Below are 23,606 nucleotides of genomic sequence, written 5' to 3'. Positions count from 1 at the left end.
AATAGGGAAACTAGTGTTTACTGCATGGTGTGATCCGTCAGCTCCCTTCCCCTACTTACATCCGAGAGCTCTGTCAATTAGGTCTATACCTACTGCCCACCTCTTCATGTAGGACATTCACATAGGACATGTAAAAATCTGAAAAGTCAAGAAAGAAGACTTCTGGATAGTGACAACCGAGGATCCCTCACTGAAAAGGCCATTCAGCTGCACCCTACCTCCTACAGAGAGCAATCCCTCCCAGAAACGCAGAGCTTCCAATCAGCTTCGTGGAAACTCACCACTGTGGACAAGGGGACAGTCAAGGATCACCGAGATACCAATTTGTGTGTGTGTGTATGTGTGTGTGTGTGTGTGTGTGTGTGTGTGTGTGTGTGTGTTTGTGTGTGTGTGTGTGTGTGTGTGTGTGTTACTAAGGATAGAGCCCATTAGCATTCTACCTCCAAGCTACACCTGCAGGCCTATTTTTTAGTCTTTATTTTGAAACAGGGTTTCACTGAGTTGAAGAGGGCCTCATTAAGTAGCTGAGGTTGGCCACAAACTGCAATCCTTCTGTCTTGGCCTCCAGAATACTGGGATTGCAAGCATGTGCCACCATACCCGGCACAAGATACCAATTTTGAGCAACAATTTTTCATTATAAATAGTGGATTCTGAGTTATTTGCTGTTTCAAATGACCTAGAACAGCTGGCCATGTTGGCACACTTGTAATCCCAGCACTTGAGAAGGAGAGACCAGAGGATCACAGTTCACTGACAGCCTTAACTACTTAGCGAGGCCCTTTGGAATTCAGTGAGACCCTGTTTCAAAAAATAAAAAGACTAGCTAGGCGTGGTGGTGCACACTTGTAATGCCAGCATTCGGGAGGCTGAGACTGGAGGATCATGGTTCTGAGCCCCAGCTACTTAGTGAGGACCTTTGCAACTTAGTGAGACCCTGTCTCAAAGAATAAAAAATAGAGAAAGGGGTATAGTTTAGAGGTCGAATGCCCTGAGTTCCATCCCCAGTACCCCCCCCACACACACACACGAAATAAAGAAAAAAAATAAACCTAGGCCTATCCTCTTAAACTTGCCAAAGATTTTGCCTATGATCCTCAGCTGAACAAGGAACTATGGAACGTTTGCCACAATTTCCTATATTATAGAATCCTACCATTCTATTAGAAAGATCTCCCCAGTGTTCCCTCTGAGAGAGACCTCAGAACTTAAATATCGAGGCAAAAGCATTTCTTCAACTTCAGTGCTATGTCATGAACTGGGAACACCCAGTAAAAATGTAGAGCTTCCAGTAGGACTGAAAAAAAGAAAAGACAGTCAGATTTTGTTCAAACCTGTCCTGTCATCTGCATTTGGAGTGTGCATGAGTATGCATTAGTGTGCATATATACTTGTGGATATGTGCACAGATACCAAGCCCACAACAAATCACCACGTACTTCTTGAGCTTTTTGTAAGGACATACTTCTGGCTGCTGTGGCACTTTGATTTTTCTCTCAGATAAATCAGGACTTTGGTCTAGCTGGAAGCCCCAAGGGTTGCTGAAGGAATGTTCAACCCTTCTTGCTGAACTCAGAGCCAACCATGCAACTGCCCAGCAGGAGCCTACCAATTTTTCCATCTGCAGACATTTTGGTTGATGAATTAAAGCCTGGATACAATCTCTAGGAGCCATCTCCAGCTTTACTCTTGAAGAATAATAGAGATGCTTGAAGAAGAACTTTCTCATGGCAGCTTCAGCGTCTCCCATTCATCTTCCTTTGTGCCCATGATGCCTTGTGCCTTGTTATCACTGAGAGTGTAAGCTGAAGGTACCCTGCAGGATGATTGAGTTGTCAAATTTCCCTCTCAGCCTCCCAATGGAAAGTACAAAGACAAATGTTCCTGCCAGAGACAAAGACAAAAGTACTCCTAAGTGATTTAGAGAGTGTACTAGCTGTGTCTTTTATTTTCCGTATTCTGATGTTTTGACACATCTGGAGTGTTGACTCACTCTGGAGGGACTGCCCCTCCGATAGCTAGACAATTGCCAAAGACAGTTAATATCTTGACCTGAGTGTGTGACTCAAACCAACCCATCTAGAGCTGACACTTCTACCTACCTCTTTTATTGGGCTCCCATGATCCAGGCCACTATCTACTTGCCCTGGGTCTGATTACCCTAGAACCAGATAAACAGGATACCCCCTGTACCTTAGGTGTATCCCTCAGGAGCCAGGTACCATTCAAGCATGACATCTCCTATGACCCAGAGACCAATGAAGTTATTTCAGCTAATGAATCCTAAGCCTGCTTACTCAGCCTCACCCACCCCTTCCCACAGAAACCATGTTAAAGTTTCCCCTCTTCCTCTGCCTCCCCATTGCCTGCTGTTCCCTCATAATGCCCCCTTCCTGGTAGCATGACTTGACATCTCCTCTTGGGAATTATGATTTACAAATTATCTCTTTGACAGCAATCATATCTTGACCTATTGGTCTCACCATATCTAAATCACAATAAAACCAATTAAAATGATGCAAGCATGCTATACTGACTGGCAAGTCACATGAGATGAACAGTATCAACATCAGCAGAAAGATAAGGAAGGTGACTCCCAGAGAGGAGGAAAGGTGTGGACCAGGTCACCGGCAGAATTTACTAAGGTTATTATGCAACACAGGTAGATGGGTTTTGTTGGAGTACAGGCACCAAAGAGAAAAATTGCAAATAAGGCTGGACAAGTTTAGATTGCACCGGGATTAATAAATTTGGACACTGAATGATTCATTTAAGCAAGAGAAAGTTATCATTAAAGCAATGTCCCCAAAAGAATTGTTAGGTAGTGGTTAAGATGTTTTAGGGGAAGAAGGAATTTAAATAAGCTGCCTGACGAGGTAGGGAATTCTGTTACTGCATGTACTGAAGTATAAGCTGGGTTGCTATTTGATTGGGAGTGGCACACTGAAGGTAAAAAGGTCATTTGGGAGAACTTGGAAACATGTAGAATAATCTCATTTTGCAGATTGAAGATGAGGCCTGATTTCAATCAAGCTGATAATGTGAGTCCCCAACTCTACATAAGTTACAAGAAAATAGTGACCTCTAAATTCGCTTGCAACCTGTAGTCTCTTGACTTTATTACTTATTGTGCTGAAAAAAAAAAAAACAGGCGAAAATGTGCATCCAACATTACCCCGATCAATTGTTCTACTTGTTCCTATTGTGAAATGGTGAATCCCAGAATGTCAACCCAAACCATGCTAAAGGATTATGCCCTGGCTCCTTACCTTACAGTTACTTCACCACACATTGACTTAATGAAGGAAAGGTGAAAATAAGCACAAGTTTCTGAAAAAAATTGGAGCTAGTCTTGGAGTTTAGAGAAAACAATAGAACAGAAATAAAAAGCTTTTGGAATCTCCAGAAAGATACCAAGTGAAGAACTGTGTGCAATTTATAGATTAATGTTTTGTTTTATAATTTATTATGGCTTTCTCATTGAATATAAAAATTAATCTCACGATATCATCTTATATAACCTGTGAAGCTGCATATAAACAAAATATTTACTATATTCTTTCCTAATGACTGTGTGTGTGTGTGTGTGTGTGTGTGTGTGTGTGTGTGGTACTGGGGGTAGAACCCAGAGGCTTTCTACCTCCGGGCTATACTCCCAGCCCTATTTTATATTTTATTTTTGAAACAGGATCTCACTAAGTTGCTGAAAGCCTCACTAAGTAGCTGAGGCTGGCTTTGAACCTGCATGATCCTCCTGTCTCAGCCTACCAAGCGCGGGGGTTACAAGCGTGTGCCACCACGCCCGGCTTCTAATGACTGTTTTTACACCTTGAAGATATGGTCACACAGGAAATACTTCATCAGAGGCTTGTTAAAAATGTTTAAGCTTCTCAGATTTTTATTTTAAGGATTTTTCTAAGTACTTATTGTATGCTTTTAAATCTTTGACATGATCACTTTTACAAAATTAGTTAAGAATTGTTATTTTAATTTTTATTTTCACTGCTCATCTCTTACCAAAACACTTACAGGCTGCACTCTGTAATGGCAAAATGTGAAGCTGATCTTAGAGGAGCTGAGATAAAAGCTAATGGTGAATAGAGTAACTCTTAATATACAATATTGGAAAAGGATGATTGTGAAATAAAACATGATGGCTGACTTGCTTAAAAATCAGAATGATATTAGCCGGGCGTGGTGGCGCACGCTTGTAATCCCCGCGCTTGGGAGGCGGAGACAGGAGGATCGCGCTGGTTTGGAGCCAGCCTCGCTGGCTTAAGAGACCCTGTTTCCAAATAAAAAGTATAAAATAGGTCTGGGAGTGTAGCCCGAAGGTAGAAGGGCTTCCAGGAACCCAGTACCACCAAAACACACACACACACACACACACACACACATATATATATATATATATGATATTAAATTTGAAGAATGATTTACATTTGTTGAAGTACATTTTTATCCAGGCGTGGTGACTAAAACAATTCCAGTTCTTGAGAGATATGGTGGTTATTGTAATCTCAGTCCTTAGGAGGCTGAGACAAGAGGATTGCAGTTTCAGGGCTAACCTCAGCAACTTACTAAGACCCAATTTCAAAATAAAAAATAAAAATAATCTGGGGGTGTAGACTGATGGCAGAATGCCCCTGGGTTCAAATCTCAGTAACACACACACACACACACACACACACACACACACACACACTGTTTTATTTTTATTTTTAATTTTTTTGGTAGTACTGGGGGTGGAACCCAGAGGCTTTCTACCTCCGGGCCATACTTTCAGACCTATTTTATATTTTTATTTGGAAACAGGATCTCACCAAGTTGCTGAGAGCCTCACTAAGTAGCTGAGGCTGGCCTCGAACCTGTGCGATCCTCCTGTCTCAGCCTCCCAAGCGCGGGGACTATTAAGTGTGAGCCACCATGCCCACGGCCCCCCGCCACTGTTTTATAGAAGATAGAATTTAAGGAATGGAAAGTATTTACTGACATTATAAATCCCATTATCTTTACAAATGAGTAAACCAAGGTTCATTGTATCTAAGTGATTTGCTCATGGCTACCTAGAATATTAATGACATGATTAAGAATATAGTTCTCTCTTTACAGCCCTGAATTCTTTTGATAACATCATACTAATATATTTTGGATAATCACTAATATCATCATTTACTGAGAATAATGTTCATCTTAAGTCCTATCATTCTAGAGGAGAGTTATGAGTGATATCTCTGTTAACCAATAATTTTTCTCAAATGTTGAGTTTTTTCCCCTGGAGTAAAGTTAATAATGACCCTGGAGAACAACTGGACAGTGATGGGCATTTATCCACTGGCCAGTGGAGGGGGAACTGGGAGTCTCTCTTCTCAAACCAAGTTGCCCTCTGAGCAAACAAAAGGAATAAGATTACATAAGGATGGGTAGGAGTCAGTCAATTGCCAGACAAATGGGCAGGAAGGGGCCATTTTGTCTCCAAATTTTCATTTCCTGACTCTCTCTCTCCCTATTCTCTCTCCACATAATTCACCATATTTGGGCAGTTCTTCAGGTTGCCATAGCAATTGTAAACTGTCATGGAGCTAGTTGGTGGGAGTTTTATTATGGAAATTACAACAGGTGGAAATGAACCTGGGAGGACAAAGGCCCTTCAAGATGGCACCTAAACTTGCTTAAACAGGTCTGACCCTGCCGAGTCTGGCATCCTAATTTGTTTCTTTGGTTGCGAATCTTGCTATCATGTAGAATCCAGCTGTCTCTCATCTCTGACGTAGACCAGGGCAACCCTAAGCTATGCGTATTAGGCAGCAGGACTGGGGGAGAGGATAAAGGAGATGTAGGAAAGCCAGGTAGGCATCTGAGTGGTACACTGGAAACCAGCTCGAACTAGAGTCCACAACATGGTTTTTTCCCCTCAACTTGGAGTTTAAAAATATCACATTAGTAAAATAATACAACATGGTTGGAGTATTTACTACGCAGAAGCCAGCAAACATTGCAATCCAGGCGTTGTTTTTCCCCTAGAGGAGAAATTTACCAGCATACCCATACATAATGAAATTCTATGTTCCTTTAGTAGTTGGACTACACCACGCGGGAGGAAGAGAAGACGGAGAGATTGTTGGGGAGATGAGAACCTCTACCACCTAGACCAATGAGAAGCTTTTGAGGCAGGTCGTCCCATCCCACCTGTGAAACTTGGTTGTGATAACATGCCTCTAAAACTGTGGTTTAATTCAGGCGCTGCCAATGTTGAATTGTATGGTATTAACGAAAGGACACATTCTTTCTGAACTTTGATCTTCCCACCTGCAAACCGGGGAAGACAAAATTGTTCCCATGTGGAACAAAATTGTGAAACTCTTCAAAAAAGGCATAGTCCAGTTCCTGACATTCCAAGACAGATGTTAAAAAATACTGCTTTTCTTCTACCTTCTAAGTACAGTAACCATATAATTTGTCACCCAGGAGGAAAACTTCTGAGAACAAAGACTTGGTTAATAATTACACCTGGAAGCTGGGCGTGGTGGCTCACTCTTATAACTCCAGCATTTGGGAGGCTGAGACAGGAGGATAGCGGTTTGTGGCCAGGCTCAGCTACTTAGTGAGGCATTTTGCAACTCAGCGAGACCCTGTTTCAAAACAAAGAATAAAAAATAGGGCTGGGGAGGTAGCTCAGAGGTAGAATGTCTCAGGTTCCATTCCCAGTACCAAAAAAAAAAAAAAAAAAATTACATCTGGACAATAGAATTATCCTGGGTTAGCTGGGTACATGATCAATTTACCTCAGAAAAATTTTATTTTTTATGTTTATAACTTTTTATTTTCACTGTGAAAAAAAGCGGTGTGAGAACATTGTTACTTGTATGATTATTTTTTTAAAAGTGCAAAACAGAATTTACACGAAGGCGCTCCCAAATACACACGTCAGTAAAATTTTCTGAAAAGCAGTTAGATCATGGTACTGCTATTGTTTGTAATGTTAGAGTATTGCTTTAAATAAGTGCCTTCATTTTAAAAAGAAACTTTAAAAATAATAGTTTTAGATTTATAAAGAAATTGAGCAGAGTCCCCATGTATCATCACCCCAAAACATACAAATTTCCCCATTAAACAGCTTGCATTAGTATGACATACTTGTTACAATTAATGAACCGATATTAATATATTATTATTATTAACTAAAGTTCATAGTTTAAACTAAGGTTAATGCTTTGTATTGTATGGTTCTATGGGTTTTAGAAGATTCATAATCTCATATGAATATTTTATTTTATTTTATTTTTTTGTGGTACTGGGGTTCCTGGAAGCCCTTCTACCTCTGGGCTACACTCCCAGACCTATTTTATATATTTTTTTAAAATTTGGAAACAGGGTCTCTTAAACCAGTGCGACTGGCCTCGAACCTGCGCGATCCTCCTGTCTCTGCCTCCCAAGCGCGGGGATTACAAGCGTGCGCCACCACGCCCGGCTCATATGAATATTTTAGAAGACTCATAATCTCATACTCACCATTATAGAACCATACAGAAAAATGCTGTACCTTAAAATACCCTATGCTCTACTTACTTTTCCCTCCATGACCCCAAGCCCTTCACAAATTCTAATCTTTTTAGTCTCTCTGTAGTTATGTCTTTTCTACAGTGCCACATAGCTGAAGTCATAAGGTATATTCTTCTATGACTGTCTTTTTAGTTTAGAAATATGGATTTAAGATTCTTTGGTGTTGTTTTGTTTCCTGTTGGTTCATTTATTTTTATCGATGAATTATATCCCACTGTATCAATTACCACAGTTGGATTAATTCTTTTACTCATCAAAGGACATCTTTGTCCTAATTCTTTCATATAGTTGGTTTATTCTCTCACTCATCAAAGGACACCTAGATTGCTTTCAGGTTGAGAAGATTATGCTTAGTGCTGCTATAAACATTCATATAACATTCACATATATTTTTATGTGATATCAGTTTTCAAATTAATAGTGTACATAGCTAGGAGCATGATTGTTTAAGCTTTGTAAGACATTGCCAAATGGTCTTCCAAAGCGGCTGTCCTGTTTTGTAGCTCCATCAGCGTTTTGTAGCTCCATCAGCGTTGAAGAAGAGTTCCTGTTGCTCTGCATCCTTGTCAGAACTTAGTATTGGCAAGCTGGGCGTGGTGGCGCACGCTTGTAATCCCCGCGCTTGGGAGGCTGAGACAGGAGGATCGCACAGGTTCGAAGCCAGCCTCAGCTACTTAGTGAGGCTCTCAGCAACTTAGTGAGACCCTGTTTCCAAATAAAATATAAAATAGGTCTGGGAGTATAGCCCGGAGGTAGAAGGCCTCTGGGTTCCACCCCCAGTACCACCAAAAAAAAAACAAAAAAAAACAAAAAAAACCACCCAGAACTTAGTATTGGCAATTTTAGAATTCTTTGTGCTTCCGTAAGGTAATCCATAACTCACATAGGCCTCCCTCTGCAACTGGATTTCCTTAATGATGTCAATTACTCTGTGTTTGTATCCAAATAGTTTAATCATCTTCCCCAACACAGGTCCCCTAAAATGCATCAATCGTGATTAATCAAAGCAACAGCTTTAAGCATAAACCATAATTAAGACCTTTGTGATTTTCTTGGAGGTCGATATAAGATTATATTAAAACAGTGTTTCCCAGAAACTAATAATTTTTCTTTTAAACTGCAAAGTAAAAGAAGCTATAAATGTTAACATTTAAATTTTTCATCTTTTTTTTGTTAAAATTTTTAAGATTTATCACACCAGAAATGAGATAAAAGACAAGCCTGTTGCAACTTAGCCAATACCATCGCTTTGTTTGCTTTGTTTGTGTCCTTCTTTGTTTTGCTTTTGCCAGAAGAGCACCAGCTAATTGCCTTTGTCATGTAAGAATCTCCAATTAGGAAGTGAGTTTGTAACTTCTCAGTTCAACACCTGTGTTTGTGTCTTGTATATTTTGAATAGAAGCCAGGATGCCTTCAGAAAGGAACATGGAATTAAATGTTTAAAACCAAACATCTCCTCTCCCAGGTTCACAGACCCAGCAGGTTTTCCTGCCACCATCTCGTTTCTGTTCTCAGGACCCTGCTTACCCATGTCGCCCGTGCCTCAAGCTTTCATGTCACCTCTGACTCCTCTGGTGCTGCTTAGGTCTGAGCTATCTTCGCAAAGAACTTCTGTTTTGTTTCTAACATCGCACATCAGGTACCCATGAGAAAAATATTGCTGGAATATCCCGCCAAATGCAACTTTCCTATCACAGTGCCAGACTGCTACGTATCACTCTAAAAATCCCCCCCTTTATTATTATGACAGTGAGCTTTAAAATTAAAAATTAAATTTAAAATGAAAATTAAGTACAAATTAGGAGATTAAAGATGGTGAAATAAAGGGAGACAGCACATTTCTGGCACTCTAAGACTTGAAACTCAGATAACAGGAAGACTGCTGCCTAGCAAGAACAGAAAAGCAGCCAGGATTCAACAGAAGAATGATAGTCAAAAATGCAGTGGAATTGGACACAGCCTGGAGAGGAGGGGACTGAAGGAGCTCCCCGGGTCTCACCTGGTGAGCAGCAAGAGGAGGCAACACCATCCTGGCAAGTCCACGCCAGTCCATGCCAGGACCAGCGGCTCCCAGAGACCAACACCAGCAAAAGAGGAGCAGAATCTTGTCAAGACAGTAACTGCGGGAAACTGTCAAGAAAAGCAACCACTCTCTTCCTTCCATGCTCGAATACCTCAAGACACAGCTTCCCATGTGGCCCAGCCAGACCACACAGCAAAATCCTGTGACTGAAGCTGAACTCATCCCTGTGTGTGTGACTGAAGCTGAACTCATCCCTGTGTGCAGGGACCCAAGAACCTTTCATCAAGACAAATTAACAAATTATCCCAGTGGGAGCCTCCTCCTCTTCCCCACAACACAGGGACTTGTACAGTTTGCAAATCACCTCTGCAGAAGTGGGGCTGGTGGCTAAGTCAAACACAGCAGACAGTAATGTAAATTAGCAGACAGCCCTTAGGGACATTTGGAAGGGAGAGATTTAGTGTTAGCAGTTCACTGCACCCTTGCAGGGACCAATCACCACAGGAACACCAGCTGTATTGTCTGTGGGGTAAAATAACTCAGTCAACTGAGTTGCAGGCTCAGAAAGATATAAAACGTTCATCCAGAAGTATTTGAGGGCTATAAGCACCAAGGCCAGACGCCAACACGATCTCATATGATTGCAGCTGTCCAGAGTAGCAAGGTGTTCCTGGCACTAAATACCTGAGCCACTTAAGCTCCGGGCTCAAAACAGTAGAATTTCTCCCTGCCAGAGTTTGGGACCGAAAGCAGGGAGTCCAGGGGCCAGCAGGGATTTGTGCCATCACAGCTATGGTCTGGGAGCTCACTACTCTCTCCACCAGCAGTGTGGCTGGTGTGCATGTGTGCTAGTGACTGATGGTGTCCCACACGATCTTAACCAGCAGATCAGCGGTGGTGTTCCTGGTCCATCAAAGCTCAGTGACCTGGGCCATAAGCTCAGAAATCAATCTCTGGCTCTGCTGAGCTTAGGCCCATTGGCCACAGAATCTAAAGATCAGTGCTCTGCAGTTTCACAGGTTCATGTAGTAGCAGTGGTGGTGTCTGTGGGACATTAAATCCCAACCAGCAGGCCGAAAGCTCTGGAGAGAACATCACAGTCTTTGGCCCTATGGAGTTTCGGCCAGGAGAGGTTGCAGCCAATCAGAGACTCTTTTTGCCTCACTAAAAACTGTATCTTACTCAAGAGGTTCTGGGCAACAAACTGAGAAGTTTGATTTCATGAGACAGACTTGTATGCCCCCAGCACAGACCTTATTATAAATGGACAATAAATAGACACAGGATTCACACACACACAAAGAAGGTGCCAAGACAACAAAAATATAAACCTGAGGACTCTGAAAATATGAGGGTATACTCACTCTCACCATTCCTTTTCAAAATAGTCCTTAAGACTCTTGCCGGAGTGATAAGACAAGAGAAAGATATTCAAATAGGAAAAAAGGAATTCAAATAGGAAAAGAAGAACTAAAATTATCTCTACTTGCAGATGACATGATCCTATATTTAGAAGACACAAAAAAACTCTAGAGGAGATTAATAAATTCAGTAAAGTAGTGGGATACAAAATCAATCTAAAAAATCAGTGTCGTGTGTGTGTGTGTGTGTGTGTGTGTGTGTGTGTGTGTGTGTGTGGTACTGGGGTTCCTGGAAACCCTTCTACCTCCGAGCTACACTCCCAGACCTATTTTTTATATTTTTATTTGGAAACAGGGTTTCTTAAGCCAGTACAGCTGGCTTCGAACCTGCATGATCCTCCTGTCTCTGCCTCCCAAGTGTGGGGATTACAAGCGTGCGCCACCACGCCCAGCGAGTATCTTTTTTTTTTTTTTTGGTATATGCCAAACATGAACCCACTGAGAAAGAAATCTAAAAAACAATTCCATTTACAATAACCTCAAAAACAACAAAATACCTAAGAATAAACCTAACCAAAGAAGGAAAAGACCTCTACAATGAAAATTATAAAACATTAAGGACAGAAACTGACGAAGATCTTAGAAGGTGGAAAGATCTCCCTTGCTCTTGGATAGACAGAATAAATATCATCAAAATGTCCATTCTATCAAAAGTGATCTAACAGAGTCAGTGCAATTCCTATCAAAATACCAATATTATTCTTCACAGACTTGTAAAAAATCAGTTATCAATTTTATATGGAGAAATAAAAGGCCCAGAATAGTCTAAGGAATTCTTAGCAATAAGAACCATGCAAGAAATATCACAATTCCTGACTTTAAATTATACAACAGAGCTATAGTAATAAAAATAGCATGGTATTTGTGGAAAAACACATATAGACCAATGGAACAGAATAGAAGATACAGAAACAAATCCACACACTTATTTTTTGATGTTTTTCTAATGATTATACTGTTTTTTTTGGTGTGTGTGTGTGTGTGTGTGTGTGTGTGTGTGTGTGTTACTGAGGGTGAAACCAAGGGGATTTTCTACCTCTGGGCTATACTCCCAGACCTATTTTATATTTTATTTGGAAACAGGGTCTCACTAAGTTACTGAGGCTGGCTTCAAATCTGCGTGATCCTCCTGTCTCAGCCTCCCAAGCGCTGGGATTACAAGTGTGTGCCACCATGCCTGGCTAAATCCATACACTTATATTCAATTGATCTTTAACAAATGTGCCAAACACATGCACTGGAGAAAAGACAGTATCTTCATTTTCAACAAACGGTATTGGAAAAACTGGTTATCTAGTTGTAAAAAAAATGGAACTAAATTTTTATGTCTTGTCCTGCACAGGAAGAAACTTTCTCAGTAAGACCCCCAAACCTCAGGAAATGAAAACAAAAATTAATAAGTGGAATGAAATCAAACTAAAAAGTTTCTGCTTATCAAATGAAATCATTAAGAATCTAAAGAGATAGCTTATGGGATAGGAGAAAATCTTTACCAATTATTCCTCTGGCAGAGGACTGCTATTTAGAATATACAAAAAACTTAAAAGACTTCAGACTAAAAAAGAACTCAATTAAGAAACGGGCAACTGAATTGAAGTGTCACAGAAGAAGAGGTAAAAATGGTCAATAGTTACATTAAAACGTGTTCAACATCATTAGCATAAATGCAAATAAAAACTACACTGAGATCCCATCTAACCCCAATCAGAATGGCAATCATCAAGGAGTCAAATAACAATAAATGTTGGCAAGGATGCAGGAAAATAGGAAATCTACATTGGTGGGAATTTAAACTAGTTTAGCCACTATGGAGAACAGTGTGGAGTGTCCTTAGAACACTGGGAATGGATCCACCATATGACCCAGCTATAGCACTACTGGGTATCTTTCCAAAAAGGTTGAACCCAGAGAAATATAGTAATACTTGCATAACCCTGTTCATAGCAGCACAATTCACATAGCTAAATTATGGAACCAATCTGTCCATCAACAGATGAATGGATTACAGAATTGTGGGAAATATGCACAATGGAATTCTACTCAGCAATAAAGATGAACAAAATTATGTTGTTTGCAAGAAAATAAAAGGACCTGGAGAACATTATGTTGAGTGAGATTAGCCAATCACAGAAAGTGAAGGGTTATATGTTTTCTCTAATATGCGCAAGCTAGGGAGTAATTGGGATACAAGAAAGACTCCAGATAATGGAGGAGAAACCTCAGTGGAGCCAGGGAAGAGGTATAAGGGAAAGGGAGGAGGAAGGCTGAGGTTCACTAATGGAAATACTACCATCAACTATGTGTACACATGTGAATATACCAACGTCAACCATCAATCTCAGTACTCTATTGGGAAGGGGAGGGATAGGGAGGTGGGGGTGGAGCCCACCAAGCCAGTGCATGTATGTCATTGTCAACATTATTTTTTATTATGATGTGAGACTATAATGCACCAATAAAAGCCCCAAAAATAAGGAAGAAAAAATGGGGAGAGGTCTTATGAAACTGAGTCCTCAAGCATGCTGAGAGAATAATGAGAGAGGTTTTTAAAATTTATTTCTATATTCTCAGATGTCCAAAAGTTGCTAGGAGAAAGAATATTATCTCTAGAGGTGGTCAATGATTATAATACACATTACCCAGAGAAAGAGATGGATATCCTTCTTTTTTTTCTCTCCTTCTTTCTTTATTGGTACTGGGAATTGAATCCAGAGACTTTTTTTTTTAACCTCTGAGTTACAGCCCTAACTCTATTTAATTTTTTTTTTTTTTAATTTTGAAATAGGGTCTTACTAAGTTTGTGGAGAACCTTGCTAATTTGTTTCAGCTGGCCACAAACCTGCCATCTTCCTGTCTCAGCCGCCCAAGTACTGAGATTATGCCAACATATCCAGCTGAGACATATTTTCTAAGAACAATTTTATATCTATACTTTGATATTCATTCGTTCATTAGGTTAGCCAGCTAAAACCATGGAAATAGGGGGAAATTGCTTCCTAGCCTCCCATTTGGCTTTCCTCCAATGACCAGCCTCTAGTAACATAGTGTCTTTCTAAGTGCCAAACTAATTGAGTTACTCCTCCATATAAAGTTCTGTGATGGCTCTCATTACCTACAGAATGAAATCTTAAGTTTCCTGTGAGTTGGCTTTGATTCGTTTCTTTCAGCCTTTCTCAGCCTTGGAAACGTTTCCCACCATCTTGTCATTCCACGGTGACTTGCTCGCTCTTACACATGCCGCAAAGCCCACTCTCTGGCTTCTACCCAATAACCTTCATATATATATTTAAGTCAATTTAAGCAGCTCTCTCTCTCTCTCTCTCTCTCTCCTCTCTCTCTCTCTCTCTCTCTCCTTTGTCTCTGTTTCTCTGTCTCTCTGTCTCTCTCTCTCGGTCCTGGGAATTGGACCTAGGGCCATCTGCCTCCAAGCTACACCCCCACTCCTATTTTATCTTGACACAGGTTTTGGTTAATTTGATGAAGGTCTCACTAAAGTTGCTGAGAGTGGCTGCAAACCTGTGATCCTCCTGCCACTATACCCAGCATAGTAGCACCACCTCTTGAAAGCTTACATCAATTACTAAAACTGGCTTATTCATCAAATAAAAATTTGTTGCATGCCTGCTTCACACCGGGGGCCTCTACAAAGGGGGAGGGGAGGGATGCTTGTATGATTAAGGTAGATTAAGTTCTTATTTTCAGTAGTACAAACTAGTGCAGAGGAAATGGGGCTGCTATGTTTTGAGTGTTTCCTAAAAGATCATGTACTGGGAACTTGGTCCACGGTGTGGCAGGGAGGGAGCCAATGGAACCTCAAACGATGGGCCAAGCTGAAGTCACTGGATCATTGGTGGTCCTGTCTTAAGAGAATACTCGTGTCTTTGAGCAAGGTCTTAAAAGAATGAGTTGTTATCGAAGCATGAGCGTGGCCCTGAGTCACTTTCTGGCTTTCTGTTTTGAGAGGTGAAGCTGGTTTTCTGTCTCACATGGACTTGTCAAGATGTGGTGCTGTCTGCAACTAGACCTTCACCAGATGCTGAACTAGTCTTGGACTTTGAACCTCCACTTGATCTTAGACTTCGAGCCTCCAGAACTGTGAGCTTAGAACGTTGCTTTTCTTTACAGAGTTAGCTTGACTCAGGTATTTTGTTGGAGAAATGAATAACCAATACAGGGATGCTTTCATAGAAAAATATAATAATTAAATGATAAGCAAATAAAGAAATAAGCACATCAGCAGGTGTGGTGGTACATGCCTGTAATATCGGTACTTGGGAGGCTGAAACAGAGGATCGATCGCAGGTTCGAGTCTAGCCTCAGCAGATTAGTGAGACTCTCTTTCAAAATAAAAATAAAATGAAATAAAATAAAATAAGGCTGGATGTGTAACTCAAGGGTAGAATATCCCTAGGTTTAATTTCCAGTGGCCCCCTCCATAAAAAAGAAACAAATAATAAAATTTCATATAGTGGTATAAAAATAAAAAACAAAAAGGTGCTTCACTTAAGAGAGACTTGGTGAGGGGAAGGGTTAAGTGTGGTAGGCAGGACAATGAGCTTTCAAGGATGTCTACATCTTCATCCTGACAACCCATGAATATGTAACCTTCCATGCATAAAGCGTTTTTGTAGATGTGGTTAAAGTTAAGGACTATAAGATGGGCAGGTTATTTGAAACTTTTCCACTTCTGGTGTGTGTGTGTGTGTGTGTGTGTGTGTGTGTGTGTGTGTGTGTAAGAGAGAGGGAGAGAAGAAGAGAGAGAGAGCCACATTGCTAGCTTTGGTGATGGGAAAGAAGAGTAAGTCTTTGAGGTCAGAGAAATCTTGGCATTGTGTGTGTGTGTGTGTGTGTGTGTGTGTGTGTGTGTGTGTGTGTGTGTATTACTGAGGATTAAACTCAGGGGAATTCTACCTCTGAGCTCTACCCCCAGCTCTGTTTCTTTTCTTTTCTTTTTTATTTTGAGGCACTCTCACTAAAAGTTATGAAGGGCCTCACTAAGTTGCTGATACTGGCCTTGAACCTGCAATTCTCCTGTTTCAGCCTCCCAAGTACTGTGATTACAAGCCTGCACCACTATGCCTGACCCTATGGCCAGAGAGAGGAGTCTAGGTGTCCTGGAAAAAGCAAGGAAGTGAATTTCCTCAAGATTGTTTAGGAAGGAACACAGCCCTACTGACACCTTGAGGCCCACTCAGGGAGACTGATGTCAGCCTGACTTGCAGGACTGTAAAATTACACATTTGTGTTGTCTGGGAAATGAAATCGACAGTAACTTGTTAGAGCAATAGGCATAAAGTCATGCTGTGAGCCGCAGAACACCAGTCAGTGGAGATGTTTTCTAAGGAGGAGAGCTTCCAAGGAGGAAAGCTTCAACTGAGACCTAAGCAATGACAAGAAACCAGCCTTTTGAACTTCAGGGGGAAAAAGAAATCAGGAAGAAGGAAGAACAAGTCTTTGAGGCCAGAGAAATCTTGGCATCGTGTGTGTGTGTGTGTGTGTGTGTGTGTGTGTGTGTGTGTGTGTGTGTTACTGAGGATTCAGGGGCATTCTACCTCTGAGCTATACCCCCAGTCCTATTTTATTATTATTATTTTTTATTTTGAGATAGAATCTCACTAAAAGTCACGAAAGGCCTAACTACAAAACCTCCTGTCTCAGCTTCACAAGTACTGTGATTGCAAGCCCGCACCATCATGCCTGACTGGCATGTTTCAAAATAATAGCAAGCGCTGGGTGTGGTGGCACAGTGGTGCATGCTTGCAATCCTAGCATTTGTGAGGCTGAGACAGGAGGATTGTGTTTCGAGGACAGCCTCAGCTACTTAGTGAGGCCCTTTGCAACTCAGTGAGATCCTGTTTCAAAATAAAGAATAAAAAATAGGGCTGGGGGTTGGAGGAAGAATGCCTCTGGGTTCCATCCCCGGTACCACTAAATAAATAAATAAATAAATAAATAAATAAATAAATAAATAAATAAAATAATAGTAAAGGACACTATGGCCAGAGGGAGGAGTCTAGGATGAGATCAGAGCTCCGGGCCGAGGTCAGGCTATCCAGAACCTTTGCTGCCATGGCATTAGTTAGTTAAATTTCAGTGCTCAGGATCTGACCCCAAGGCCTCTACCCCTGAGCTACATGTACCTATGGCAGCCCCCTCATTACACCGAGTGTCCCCGAGATCCTGAAGAGCAGGTGCTCGTCTTGTTCATCTCTGACCCCATCACAAAGCAGTTGTACTACCTCTAACGGAGCAAGTATACAAATGTGTAGCTGTGGGGCCAGTGTGTGAGATTCTTTAGAAAAACAGCAACAGTCAGATTAATCACGGTCGCTTTGGGATTATCAACTATCAGGAGCTCCTTGGATTTTAATTTCTTTTCACTTGTCATCGCTTGAGTATCTGTTTTAGGGTGCCCTAAGGGGCAATGAGATATGGTGGTATGTGGCTCAAAAGCAGAATTCAGATAGAAGAATTGTTGACTGTGGTTCCCAATGGGAGTTTCCTTAGCACTTCCGCTGTAATCGGGTATATTTCTAGCTTTAAAAATAGAAGCCTTTTGGGTGTTTAAAAGACGAAGCATTCTAACCGTCAAATAGTATTTTGGAATCAAAGCGGTGATGTATGAATTCTATTACTGTTAGTAAGTACATTCATCCATTCGTATCCTTGGGGGAATTGGTTCCAGGTCCTCCTGCACATACCCAAACCCATGGATGCTAAAGTCTTCTGTACAGAATGGCACAATATTTGCATATAACCTAAGAATATACTCCTGTATACTTTAAATAATCTCTGCCTCACTTATAATACCTACTGTAATATAAATGGTATGTAAATAGCTGTTTGAATGGACTCTTTAGGGAATAATGACAAGACAAAGGTCTCTGCATGTTCAGTTCACGTGCAGCTTTAATGGTTTCAGTTTGTGATTGATAGAATCTATGAATGCAGAACCCATAGATATGGAGATCTGACTGGATTTGTCCAGGGCTCTTTATGTGCCAGCACCTCAAGCCATTCCAGACTTGCCCCACCCCAGGTGCTACGTGTCTCCCGGCACCGGCATCATTCTCATTTCACAAATAGGAAGGCCGGCCACAGCTGAGTTGAGGAGGCTTGCTCAGGAGAGCGTGTGAGCCAGTGGACCATGACCCCAGGCGCGTGGTTCCAGAGGCTGCCTCCTTAAGTACCAGGCCTTGCCCCTCATTCCCCCGAGAAAGGAGCATAACTGGAAATTAAACATTCAGACCCTTGGAGAAAATGGCAGAGGGTTTATGTTCTATATTTAAAATTTCAACTAAAATAGATGTCAGGAGATATATATAAATGTGTGTATGTGTGTATGTGTATGCATGTATGTATATATGTATATAAATATATTTTTTCTCTCTTTGTAGTTAGTTAGGATTAAAGATCCCCCCAAATCCCTAAATTTTTACAATATACTTATTTCTTGTGGTACTGGGGATGGAACCTAGAGGCATTCTATCTCCAAGCAACAACCCCAGCCCTATTTTTTATTCTTTCTTTTTTTTCTATTGGTGCAATGTATTCATACATCATAATGGTACAAAGAAAATACCTTTGTAGACATATATGCACACATCGCCCAGTTAGCCCTTACCCGATCCCCACCCCGTTCCTTCCCCATCCCTTCTTCCCATGCTTGGCTTAGTGGTTGACATCTAGTTTTATAGCAATTTATCCAATATTAACGATGATAATCTCACAAAACAGTTTCATTTGTCTGATACCAAGCTTTTGATGACTAAAGGATAACAGTTCAATATTTCTTTTTGCTTTCTTTCTTACCAGAGAATATTTTTTTCTTTTCTTTTTTTTTTTTAGGTGAAGCTATCATACATTTATTTATTTATTTTTCAGAAAAAATCTATCCTGTTATGGAATATGGACTCTAGATACCCAAAACAATCTCGAAGAAGAACAAAGCTAGAAGATGTATATTTTCTGATTTCAAACCATATAAAGCTACAATAATTGAAAGAGTGTAGTACTGTTCTAAAGGCAGATATATAAACTATTGGAGTTAAATAAGAGCTTAGAGCTAAATTCTTCCCTATATTGTCAAGTTATTTTTGACAAGGTTTCCATGAACATTTGGTGGAGGAAATAATAATCTTTTAACTAAATATTGTTGAAAAATAATAATTACATGGAAAAGAATAAAATTGGACCCTTAACTAATCCCATATACAAATATTAACTCAAAATAGATAAAAGACCTAAATATAAATCTTCAGACTATAAACTTTTAGAAGAAAATCTGGGTCATAAAACCTCACAACATTGAAATTGGCAGTGATTTCTTGGATATGATTTCAATGGCACAGGCAACAGAAGAGTATACAAACTCCCTAAAAATAAAAAAATATTGTATATCCAAAGACAATGTAAACAGAGTTAAAAGTTACTGATAGAATGGGATAAAATATTTCCAAATGCTATATCTGAAGGTATATTAATATTCCAACTAGAAATCCTAAAAATAGTAACAATAAAAGCAAACAATACAATTTAGAGACAGGTAAAAGACTAACATAAATAATGAATCTCCACAGATAACCAATTTTAGTTGTCTGTTGGATGGAAAATCTTGTTTCTCTGGTTCTGGTGTGTGTTACCTATTTCTTCTTTGTAGTTAATCTCTTTGAGTATTTTCTCTAGTGCTGGTTTTGAAGACATAAGTTCCTTCAGTTTTTGTTTGTCGTGGAAGCTTCTTATTTCCCCATCTAATTTGATAGAAAGTTTTGCTGGGTAGGAAATTTTTGGCTGGAAGTTGTTTTCTTTCAGAGTTTGGAATATGTTACTCCAAGCTCTTCTGGCTCTCATGACTTGGTTTGGGAAGTCTGGAGTGATTCTAATTGGCTTGCTTCTGAATGTCACTTGGCCCTTTGTTTTTGTTGCCTTTAAGATTCTCTGCTTGGCTTCCACATTGGTCATTTTGACAATTATGTGGCGTGGGGATCCTCTTCTCTGATCCTCTCTAACGGGGGTTCTATAAGTTTCCTGGACCTGTGTATCAACCTCTTGCTCTATGTTTGGAAAATTTTCTGCTATTATTTCCTTGAAAAGATTGTTAATCCCTTTGGTTTCACCTTCTTTTCTCTCCTCTATTCCAATTATTCTTAGGTTAGCACTCTTAAAATGGGCCCATATTTCTTCAATGTCAGATTCCTGCTGTCGGATTTTTTTTTCTAAATTAGAAACTATGCGTTCATTTTTTGAATGATCATCTTCTAGGAGCGAGATTCTATTCTCTATGTGGTCTAATCAGTTGTTTGTACTTTGAATTGAGGCCTTTACTTCATTAATTGCATCCTTTATCTCTCTTTGGCTCTCTCTGAATTCTTTTCGAAACACCTCTATTATTTCTACAGTTATTTTCCTGATTTGATCTTCCATAAATCTCTGAATTTCTATTGTATCAGGTTCTGATGTTGTGGGGTTGTGGGCATTCATTGCTCCATTGTTATTTCTCTTTCCCATGATTTCGGAAGTTTGTGCCTTCTCTGGGTTCTTCCCTAGGTCACTACGAGTTCACTTAAGGTGCTGTGGATCTCGAGTCTGTAGTATCTCAGTCCCCACTACTCCTTTACTGGGTTGTATCGCAGAGTCTCAGACCCAGGGAGTCAATCGAGGCTGCTTTAGACCATGGGGAGGTGCCAGATTTGGCGTTCTCCTATGGTGTAATATCTCTGCCACCACCACTCCCCCACTGGGTCAAGTCCCTGGGAGTACAGTACTGGCATTTCTCCTCTAGGGGCCGCAATTTGACTCACTGTTGAGTGCGCAGATGGAGCTGTCGTGGACTCGAATTTGCTGCTGCCGCCGCCGGTAGCAATAATGCGCCGCTGCTACGCCCTCAGCCGTGAGGCTGGCGTATTTCTTTCCTGTTTTTGAACTCCACTCTGAGTCCCTGCAGGGTGCGCTGAGCCCAGCCCCTGGGAGCTTTAGCTGCTCTCTGTGCCGAGAAATCTGCCGAATCCCGCCCAGCCGTTCTGCAGCGGCTCACCTCGGCTCGCTGTCCGCCCCTCCTCCCTGGAGTTTGGTGGGCTGTTGAGTGTGTTGGTCTGGTGCCGTCCGGTGAACTCGCCGCTGCCGCCAGCAGTAAGATGCTGCCGCCGCCAGCAGTAAGGCTCTGCTGCCGCGTTCTCGGGCGTGAGGCCAGCGTATCTCCTCTCTGGTTTATGGGCTCTGTTATGAGTTCCCCTCCTCTCTGGAGCCTGGTGCTGCAAGGCAAAGTGGCGCCCGCTGCTTCACACCGTGGTTCCGACTGCAGCACTGCAGTCTGGCTTCTGGTGTCTCGTTTTTCCAGCCCTCTTTTCTCTGTCCCTTAAAATTACATCTTTTGTTTCTCTGCTGATGGTGTTCTCTGGCTATGAAAGGTGCCGATTCTGTGGTAATAGAAATTGGTTGTTAGCAGGGCTCGTAAGCCCCGTTTTGCTCCGTCGCCATCTTCCCGGAAGTCTCTTATTCTTTATTTTGAAACAAGGTCTCCCTGACTTGCAAAGGGCCTCACTAAGTAGCTGAGGCTGGCTTCAAACCTGTGCAATCATCCTGTCTCAGCCTCCCAAGCACTAGGATTACAAGTGTACGACACCACGCCCGGCTTACAATATATTTTTGATGGAGTGAAAGGGTGGAGGGCTGAGAAAACATACCTTTCCTTAAGCTGTCTGTTAAATAATTAGCTTGGTTACTAATATGATAAGAGGAAAACAGGCAGCTGCTTTTGCCCCTGCAAGAGATGTCATGAAATATTTTAAATTCAGAAAATTTATTTTTACATTTACACTGCCTTCAAAGACAGTTCCAACCTGTTGTCTGTTGTGAAGTAATGTCCCAACACTTTTTTTTTTTTTTTTTTTTTGGTCTCTAATTTGGAGGAGCCTAGCAGCACCTCTGATTCAGATGGGTAGTTTGTATGTTTAACCAGTCACAGCTAAATTACTTTCAATACAATTCATTTGGGCTGCTGCTGTCACTAAAGATAACAGTGTGAGATATATATTCTCTGCCTGGTTCAATTGCCTGAGATGGTTCAGATCAACTTGAAGGAAATAAATGGAATAAGTAAAATCTACACATGAAAATAAATACCTTCATTTTTAATTTGTTCTTTGTGTACAGTAGATCTCATCCCTTAGATTCTATTTAAGTTATGATGAATTCTCACGGAAGGATGGATGTCTATTGAGATAAGGTCTGCTTTGTGTATGAAACTAAAGTACAGAAGAAAGAAAATACTATTGAGTCCTCATTCAGTTCTCTTATGGATTCAGTGGATATCATGTTGATAAATTATATCACATCTTATTTGTTTGGCCTTCCATTGACATAGGAACAGAAAGAGTAAAATCTTGTGAGTACTATACTTATTACGTAATCAAAGGAAGCCTTGGAACTGTTTCTCTTTTCTTAGATTATTAGCTTAGCACTGGGATGCCTGCTGGGAGACCATGTGAACCACTGTTACAGGATTTCTAGGGGGTAAAATGTCCAAGAGATCGTAAAGAGAGTCAGTCTGACCCTAGGCATATTTGCTTTTACTCCACCACATCACAGCTGTGTTAGTGAATGTGTTGTGTGTAGACAATATAAATAACAGGTTGTAATGACTAATTTTATGTGTCAACTTGACTGAGCAATACACCCAGATATTTGGTGAAACATTGTTCTGGTTTATTTTTGTGAGAGTATTTTTTTTTTCTTTTTGATTTTTTTTTTTTTTTTTTTTTTTTTTTTTTTTTTTTTTTTTTTGGTGGTACTGGGGATGGAACCTAGGGACCTTTTACCTCCAGGCTACACTCCCAGACCTATTTTATATTTTTATTTGAAAAGAGGGTTTCTTAAACCAGCTGAGGCTGGCTTCGAACCTGCACGATCCTCCTGTCTCAGCCCCCCACAGGGATTACAAGCGTGCGCCACCATGCCCGGCTATGAGTATTTTTGGATAAGATTTACACTTAAATTGATAGACTTTATTTTTTTTATTTTTTTTATAGGTGCATTGTATTTACACATCATAATGGGGTAAAAAGTACTTGTGTAGACATACATGTACACATCACCCAGTTAACCTCTACCCAATCCCCATCCCATTTCCTCCCATCTCTCCTTACCATGCCTGGTTTAGTGGTTGACTTCAATATGTTTAAGTACATCCATGCTTTAGAGAGATTCCTTCTTCCCCCCTCCCACCCCCTCAGTTAGGTTGTCTTATTTGCTCCTCTATAGGATTTCCTTGTTCATCTAGAGTTCCTCCTATGACCCATTTCTCCTTAGCTCTCACATATTAGGAAAAGCATCTGATTTTTTGCTTTTTGTGAATGACTAATCTCACCTAGCATAATGTCCTCCAGTTCCATCCATTTCCCTGTAAATGATGTAATTGTGTTTTTTTTATGGCTGAGTAAAATTCCATTGTGTACATATCCCACAGTTTTGTAATACATTCATGTGTTGATGCACATCTTGGCTGGTTCTATAGTTTGATAGACTTTGAATAAAGTAGATTATTGGCCAGGCGTGGTGGCGCACACTTGTAATCCCCGCGCTTGGGAGGCAGAGACAGGAGG

Source organism: Muscardinus avellanarius, assembly GCF_963383645.1.
Source record: "Muscardinus avellanarius genome assembly, chromosome: 5".
NCBI lineage: Eukaryota > Metazoa > Chordata > Mammalia > Rodentia > Gliridae > Muscardinus > Muscardinus avellanarius.
This window is presented reverse-complemented; position numbering follows the sequence as displayed.